The sequence below is a fragment of the Mus pahari genome, chromosome 10 (genome assembly GCF_900095145.1).
Source record: "Mus pahari chromosome 10, PAHARI_EIJ_v1.1, whole genome shotgun sequence".
Taxonomy (NCBI): domain Eukaryota; kingdom Metazoa; phylum Chordata; class Mammalia; order Rodentia; family Muridae; genus Mus; species Mus pahari.
The window spans coordinates 86169556-86178720 of record NC_034599.1 but is presented as its reverse complement, the minus strand read 5'-3'; the positions used below and the strand labels follow the sequence as shown (position 1 = coordinate 86178720).

The 9165-nt window shown below is 38.5% G+C and overlaps 1 protein-coding gene across 3 annotated transcripts in view; it reads right to left on the bottom strand.

Moving 5' to 3' along the window:
• Nucleotides 1-4512, bottom strand: part of Plscr4 (phospholipid scramblase 4) — a 35103-nt gene extending 30591 nt beyond the window's left edge. For 2 of the 3 annotated variants that reach the window (XR_003844639.1, XM_029543346.1), the window contains exons 1-2: nucleotides 3944-4268; nucleotides 1328-1467 (exon numbers count right to left, since the gene is read on the bottom strand). The gene's annotated coding sequence lies outside the window, so the exon portion shown is untranslated. Of the gene's footprint in view, nucleotides 1-1327; nucleotides 1468-3943 lie in introns of all 3 variants that reach the window. The other variant, XM_021207547.2, reaches the window with a different exon arrangement.
• Nucleotides 4513-9165: the final 4653 nt, after the last annotated feature.

Sequence of the window (9165 nt, the reverse complement as noted above, 5' to 3'; positions counted from 1 at the left end):
CTCCAAGAAACCAGAGAAGCCACTTCTCAATGAACGAATGAACCCTTTACAACATGCAAATCAAAACTGGCTGTTGTTGCATTTAGAACATAAACTATTGCTCATTTTTGTCATACCATGAATCCTTCCAAAGAACTATGCAGTAGACGATTTCCTTAAGGTCTTGTGGGTTGCATGGGGGACTACATTCCAAAATGCAGGATGGATTAAAATGGAAGCAAATCCAGAGACAATTAACATGCCTGTCCGGACTGTTTAAAATGGTGATTTGCTCTTTTTATTTTAGCTATCAAAAACTAAATGTTTTTACTATACAGTATACAAAAATATTCTGGCTACATTTATATAGACCATCACCAAGCCTATTGCATTATCAAGAATGTTATCAAGTCAGGACTGTGCCTTCTTCTCACTAGATAAACAGAAGGCTTGCACCTTACTTTAGATAAGCTTGAAAAGATATACTTATTAAAAAGAATTCTTAAAACATCATTGTCTGAAAGTGGAAAGTGAATTATTTACTCAAGCAGTTAAGCAGTTACATAAAAAGAATTATATGACCCCATCTGTATATTGTACTTTCTGTATCACAGCTATATATACTTCTGTGTAGTTTTTGTGCATGTACTATTGTGTGTGCGTGTGTGTGCATGCATGTGTGTGTCTTTTCAGTACAGAGTGGAGCCTTTCATATCTTATCTTATTAAAATGTCTATTCTCATTTAATAATTGAATATATTCAACTGACTGGCTTGGCTGTTTTACAGTGAAATTTTAAATTATTCCATAATTTATGATATCACAAACAATTTGGAAACACTTATGTAGATAAGTATGTACATCAACATTTTCAGTAAAGCCAGCAGGTATCATATTTGTGCATTTTAAATATTGTTAAATACCTATCTAAAGAATGTAAATCAGTTCACACACTGGACAAAAAATAATGGACAATACATTAGGTCCTCACAGTGTTTGTTATTGTCCATCTTGCAGGAAAAGAACATTTGGCTTGATTTCTCAAATGTCTTGTAGTGGATGAGGGTGAGTAGCTGTAATTTCATCTGGAAGATATTTACATCTCCACTGCTGGAAATGTCCCACTTGTCATCTGCTTATTTTCTGTTTATTAGTTTTCTTTTCTTTGTCATTTATATGAAGAGCATTAAAAGTTTATTTTATGTTAAGATTTATTCCCAAAGATTTGCTTTTCTTATTCAATGGTTTAGTTTCTGTTTTTCTCAATACATGTTTTAATCCAGAAGAATATGTATTATTAAAGTGGGTTTTAGCATAATGTTGGTGAAATATAGGAGTATGAACTCACCTATATTTTCTTCTTTTAGCAAAGTTAATGAATATGACAGTGCAGAAAATTTTGTGCTTTTGTCTCAATAATAAACATCATAACCATGGGTATTCATGAAGAATAAACTGGAGTTTTTCAGGAGTGTATCTCCAAGGGATCTTTAAAAGAGTAAAATAAGAGGAAAATCTTCAGGAAAGATAATACATTTTTCCTATAGTAACTGACATCTACTCTATCTGTAAAGGAAATATATACATGGATTACAAACCATGAATACTCTGTAACTTTACTGTTTTTATTATAACAGTTTCTTTATAAACATGCACATAGAAATATGCAAGAATATATAAACACTCAAAGTAACAATAATTTATTCTGTCTTCTGAATGTCTCAAAGGCTGCAGCATATATACATACATACATACATGCATGCATACATACATACATACAAACATACATGTTGTAACTGTGTGCATGCACTGTAGTGTGCCTGTAGTTCCTGTTAGTGTTTTAACTAGCACTTTGCCATACTCACGTGTTAGAACATTTACCCCTTCCCAAAGTTTAGGAGTATGTATCTTCTATCTCCTGATGCATCAAATTAAACAACTAAATCCTAGCAGATGATTTTCAAACAGTTTCAAAGCTTGCTCCATTACAGAGAATGCTACCATGAGCATCTTTAAGGAAGACTTTTGATAGAGATTTCAATTTTCTTTTGGGCGTGTATTGTTACAGAACAAATTACAAAAGAAAAATAATGAATGCAACTATCCACAGCTCTTTCTTTATGATATGTTTTGCCAACTCATATTTCTCCTTGAAGTTTACACGTGAACATTTCTCTTGCTGTGTCAGCAACAAAAAAATGATTAGATGTTCAACATCAGGTCTAGTAAAAGTTAGCATTGTATTTTAATTGCCTAACTTATTCTGATTATCCTTGTGTCTGGGAATCATTTCCTTGAGTTTCTTTTCAACTGCGCTACGATAATCACCAGTTCAAGCTGTGGTTAAATTATCTTTCTTTTTTCTAAGAACAGTGTCCCTCATTCATATCTGATTTTTATGTACTTATGCTCACAAATAACTTCCTAATGGGTCCAGGTTTTGCATGATGTTTCCCATTTCTCATGTTCACAAACCTTTGTGTTTTATGCATCTGGAGTCAAATTATCCATCCTGACTACATTTTATATTAACTATAATAACAGTTTTATTATTCGTTTACCCAAATAAAGGCTGAGTGGTCCAAGCATGATCAATTTAAATGTTATCCGCCAGTCTCCTTCCACTTACTTAAAATGTGTATTTATTAAATATCCATTTTTACTTTATCTTTAAATCTCTTTCTTCAGTTTTATTGTAATGACTGGGAGCATGCTATTGTCTGTTCATTCTTTAGAATACCCTTTTTTATATAAAACAAGCTGCCATATATTTTATTTAAATTGCAGTGTGGCAATTCTTTCAAATAAGCTAGCTAAACAGCCAGTTTAAAACTATGAATGAGTTAGGATTCTGTTTAATTATGTATTATTTAAGGGGCATGATATTTTCACCTAAGAAAATACATTTTATTGGGCTCTCCTGTTTAGCATAATTTTAATACCCGGAGTTTCATATTCATATTTTTATCCACAATCCATAGTTTAAGTGGATTTATCATTTTTTTGTTGTTGTTGTTATTTATCCTAAAGTGTCTTTTCACTGTTCTTTCCTGTAGTTGCGCCTCAAACGACTTACAAAGTGCGGTGCAACTGGAATGTTCATTAACTTTGTTATTGTCCCTATGTTCTTTGATCATGCATAATGTGACATCTTTGCGTCCTCTGTTCTGGTGATGTCACTGGGCCATACAATGTGACAGTGTGGCCACTTTAAGGGTAACACAATGCCTTGCTTCCTTATTTCCCATAACAAGGGGCTAGAAGGTGGAGGTCGTGCGTTTACTCCTGCGGTAGCCTTCTGTATCCCTGAAGTATCTTGGGAATCACCTCACTGCATCATGTCTTCATAATGTCCTTGTTACTCTTGCCGGTTCCACTTAAAATACTCTAGACAAAATAAACCCCCAAACATACTGCGGTCCTTAAAAGTGTATACATCCACACAATAAAAGATATAAAATTCTAAGTCCCCAAAGGCTAATATTGTACTCTGTAAAATAACGGGGGGAAAAAAAAACTTGTCTCTTATCTTTTAGTCCCTGCCCACAAAACCTTGCAAAGTTATCTAAAAACATCTATGCCCACCATCTATGCCCACAGCCTGAGGAGAGACCCACAAAGCTGCAAGGAGGGAACCGGCCCCACTGGTGCAAGAGGGAAACATGTGGAGAGGGTCTCCCGGGAAGGGCCTGCACCCTCGAAAGTTCATGTGACCAGGGCCGAATGACGCTCCCATAGAGCATTCACCCCGCACCCCATTGTCCTATCAAGACCTGCGGATACCAAGCGGACCCCAACACAAGAAACCCCGCCCCGCTCCACAAAGCGAAAGTTGCGCAACCACCTGCGGCTGAGCTGCAGCCTTGGGCGCTGCCCCGCCTCCTCCACTGTCACGGAGCCCGCGGGCCCTCCATCCCGCATCCCCCTGATCTCCCAGGGTCCACTGCCCGCTGGCCCCTCTCACCGCCCGCAGCTGCAGGCGTCTCTGGCTGAGCTTGCTGTCCTGCTCCAGGGAAGACGGGAGGCACCGAGGAGCTGGGACGACGCACGCCGGGCAGCGGGGCGAGCCTTCTGGGAGGGCTTCCTGCAGGGTGGGGCGCTGACGTCCTGAACCCCAGCCAAGTACAGGGTAAACAAGTTGTGGGCGCCAGCGAAGCCCGCAGGGTTGAGCTCCGAACCGCTCCTCTGCTGGGTGGGGAGCAGCTGTTCTCTGATCTCCCAGCCTCAATGCTCAGCTCTCATTCCCATCCCTGGAGGAGACAGTTTGATCTGGGAGGGAGAGGGACTGGGACTGGGGTGCGGGTGGGGGTAGAAACAGGCCTGCTCAAGATTTCTGACTCTCTAAAGAGGACTTTGATTACTTGGTTAATCGCTGCTGTCAGGCACACATACTTTTATCAAACTAAAATGGTTCAGTCCTGCACAGGTATCAAACTAAAATGGTTCAGTCCTGCACAGGAAGCTGAAGGAAGTGGACGAACCCAAATGTCCTTTGACCTCACTCAGAACCACAACTGGACACAGCCTGACCTGCCTGAAGAAGTTGATGAGAACTTGGCCTTGCAGGCTGCACTCTGAGAGGAGTTTACATGCTGGGGGGGGGGGGGGGGAAGCAGTCACTTGGGAGTGGAGTTCTGGAATTTTCCATTTTCCTTTGCACGTGATTTGTCAGAATAGATTTAACAATTAATAATGGTCTGGTTGGTAATATCTGCCAAGAATACTTCTCAAATGAAGAAATACGGCATTTTATTGAAGGCATGAAACAAACAAACTGACGTCAAAGTCAGCGAGATGTAACGTTTTGAGTTTGCTAGACGGACCAAGAAATTGAGATTGTGAGTAGGAATATCTCTACTGGCCTCGTGAGAGGTACCAAAAACATTCAAGATCAAAACATGTCTGTGAAGCACTGCCTGGAAGACAAATCAAGAGCAACCACATAGGCACTCAGGAGCTGTGAGCCACAGCAGAATTCAAGGGCTTTGCATTTCCAGAATCCAGCCAGAACTCCTGGGGACTTGAGGGTGGGGGCTGATGCACACTTTCTTTATGAATCCCTACTGAAATGTGCCTCTGTCTCTTTGAAATTCTTGGGGAGGGGTGGTATTTTGTGCTGTGTTTACAACAGTCTTCATGTCAGGATTGGAGCAGTTCAGTAAAATTAAAGTTTCCCTTGGTTCCATTTCTTTAATCCCCTGTTTTTACTGTAATGTTCACAAATGCACAAGTTGTAAAACTATACAGAATATGACGTTTGGGTCAGCCATTCGTCAACTGGGTTTTGACAAAACTTAGAGAAAAAAAATATAAGGCATCATTTATAGTGTCCCATGTGTGTGATTTCTTGATTTGACTGGTTTTGCTTGCTCGCTTGCTTATATCCGTATTTTTCAGTTCTCTTGAGCCTCTAAGTCTGTTTTTCTTTTCTGGCACAAACTTTGAGATGATTCCACAGTCTTTCTAGAATCTTAGCATATTTTATTCTGTATATTATGTTGACTTTTAAAACGGATACTTACACAAAGTAATGGGTTACATGATGGTATCTTCTTACATATATGTCAATACACTTTGTTGTTATCCCAGCTTCTTCCCATTACCCTCTCCCATGCCTTTTCCTCACCCCCTATTCCCTCTGCCTTCTCTCTTCTTGTGGTCCTCAAGAGCCACCCCACTCTCAGCCCCTTCCTGGCTTTATGTTCTATTCCATTTATATTCTATTCACCTCTCTTCCTATGAGTTTCTTTTCCTGTTGCTACGATAAAGTATTCTGGCAAAAGCTAGCTAAAGGAGAAAAGACTTACTCTGGTTCACAGTTCAAGGCTACAATCCTTCAAAACCCAGAGGATTTTCTCCTATGTAGTTCTAAATTCTAATAAAATAATGGCACTAACCATCGCATGGACCCCCCCCTTACTCCTCCCGTGATACACTGGAGCAGGGAGGGAGGTAAGAGGGAGGGGAAGAGGAGAGGTAAGGAGGAAGAATGGATAGATGGAGGGAGGGAGGGAGGGGGAGAGAGAGGGAAGAGGAAGAAGAGGAGGACAAGGAGGGAGGATGAGCTAGAGCTACATCTAAATCTAAAATTTCACATGTGGTAAGGTCTATACTTACTTACCTGTGAATATAAGGATAAATATTTAGAATGTAAACAGATAGTCTTCTATTATAGTAAAAGCGGTAGTTGACGATTTGCTTTCAAAGATCCCTGACTTCACTAGCTACAGGGAGTTGGCTAGGTTACCATTACCAGGGTCCCTGTTGATGAGTAGACCTTACATCCAACAGAGATGATGGTTATCAACAAAGTGTGTGCACCACTAATGTAACCTTAGTGTTACTGGCCACTGTTGTGGTTCAGAGGAATCATAGCTGGGTAGGACTATTGGTTGCTTCCTTGGGAGAGAGTCCTTGACATCTGGTACTATGTTAACTAGTCCTCAGGAAGGAGGCTTTTGGGTTAGAATCCGCTCAGATCTTCCTTGTTTCCTGTCCAAACGTCACAGTATCTTCAACAATTGGGGACTTGGTGTGATATTTCTCCTTTGTAATCTTGCTTACTTCATTAAACAGAATGATACCCAGTTTTATCCTTTTTTCCTACAAATCTCCTAATTTAGGTTTTGTGGCTGAATAAAATCTCATGTTGCATATGTATTACATTTTTGGTATCCATTCATCTTTTGGTGAACATCTAAGCTCTGGGTTTTTTTTTTTTAATTTATTTCTATCTATTGTAGAAAGTGAAGCAATACTACAGATGTGCAAGTAACTGTAGTTCACAAGTATAATTCTATGGGTGTATAGCTAGGAGTGGAGTAGCTGGCTCATATGATAGTTTAGCTTTTAGGGGGAGCTACCATAATGGTTTTCATAATGGTTACAAAACATTTACAAAATGACCAACCTTGCATAAGGGTCTCACTTCCTCACATCTTTACCAACATGGACTTATTGGTGTTAGGCATTCTGACTGGGGCAAGTAGAAATTTTAAATTCATTTTAATTTGCATTTCTCTGATGGCTAAAGATGTTGAACATTTCTTCAAATATTCATTCTGCATTTATATTTTTCCATTCATTACCCCGTTCATTGATAAAATAATTTTTTGTCTGCAGTTATTTTATATCAATTAAATTCTAGCCCTTGGTCTGATATATAGTTGGCAAGTATTTTTCTCAGTCTGTAGGCTGTACATGATTGCTTCCTTGGCTATGCAGAGGCCCCTAGAATCACATAATCCTTTTTGTCATAGCAGAGGCTTGTTTCCTGTGATACTCACCTTTTTTCCGGGAAGTCTGTGCCTGTGTTTGACATTAAGTCACAACTTATCTATATGTTATTCTATCCATCTTAAGGTAAAGCCTTACATTAAGGCTGTTCACTTGTTTTGAATTGATTTTTGTACAGGTGAGATGCATGGATCTAGTTATCCAAGCACCATTTACTAAGGAGCCCTTCCCTCAATCTAAGTTTTTAGCAATTTTGTAAAGAAAAAAAAGTTACACAGCTGGGCGTGGTGGCGCACGCCTTTAATCCCAGCACTTGAGAGGCAGAGGATTCTGAGTTCGGGGCCAGCCTGGTCTACAAAAGTGAGTTCCAGGACAGCCAGAGCTATACAGAGAAACCCTGTCTCGAAAAACAAAAACAAAACAAAACAAAACAAACAAACAAAAAAGTTACAATAACTCTTTGGGCCTGTTTGTGGGTTGTTCCTCTCCCCTGTGTCTGTTTGGTGACGGGTACCATGCTATTTTTATTGTTGTAATTCTTACAGAATTTGAGATCAGATATTATGGTACTCCAGCAGAGATCTTTCTGCTCAGAATTGCTCTGGTTATTGGAGTCTTTTGTGTTTCCAATATGAATTTGGAATTTTCTGTTGTTGTCCTGTGAAAAATTCATTGAAATTTTGGAGGGGATTATGTTGACTTTGTACTCTTATTTCTGTAACATAGCCATTTTCACAGTATTAATTCTGCCAGTGAGATATCATTCTATTTTCTGGTATATTCTTCAACTTCTTTCTCTTGTGCTTTAAAGTTTTATTAGCAAGGTTTTTCTTCCCCTTTCTTTTGTGTATTTTAAAAACATTTTTAAACTACTGTGAATGAGATTTCCACCTTATTTTTACAAAGAGAGATCTGACTTCTAGGTATTGACTTTGTAATCTACTACTCTGCCGAAGCAGTTTATCAAGTCTAAGACTGTTCTATTTTAATTTCTATTGCTTTGATGAAATCGCCTAGTGAAAAGCAACTTAAAGAAGAGTCTATTAGACTTATAATTCCAATTATATTGTCAATTAATGTAGGGAAGTCCAGGCAGGAAGCATCACATCACAGGCTAGAGCAAGAAGAGATTAAAGGCATGGATGCTTGCTTGTTTGCTCTCAACCTTCTCCTCTTTTATTATTCAGGACCCTAGGAACAGGTACTACTCAAAATGAGCCAAGTCTTCTTAGATCAATTAAGAATCAACAGATACAGGTTTTCCCAAGGCCTACTTGTTCTGGAAAATTCTTTATTAAGGCTTTCTTTCCAAGTAATTCTTTGGTTGCCTTGACCATTAAATCTAATCACCAAAAAGTGTTTTATAAAACATTTGTGTCTTTTAGGCACAAGGGCATTTTATCTTCAAAAAGGATACGTTGACTTTTTCCTTTTCTACTTCATCCCATTTGTTCCTTCTTCTTGTCTTATTGTTGAATAAGATGTAGAGCACTATACTGACTAAGAGTAATAAGAGAGAGAATTTTTAATCTTTCTCCTATTTAGTATATTGTTGGCACTTGTTTTTTCATATATAGCCTTTATTACCTTGAGCCATCCTCTAACTTTTCCAAGGTGTTTTAGCATGAAAGGATGTTGAAGTGTGTCAAAGAGCATTTTTACACCTATTGAGATAATCTTCATTTCTGTCCTCAAGTCTTTTTATGTGTAGAATACAGAAATTTACTTGAGATGATGTATCAATCCTACCATGAGATGAAGACATCTAATTCATGGCTCTTGGTGTTCTTAATATGCTCCTGAATTTGGTTTGCATGTATGTTTGAAAATACTTGTGTCCATGTTTATGAGGGCAGTTGATCTTTTTTTTTTCCTGTTCTACATTCTAAACCAGTTTTTGTTGCCAGGGTAATGCTGGCTTCTTAAAATGAATTTGTGTAAACATGTTTT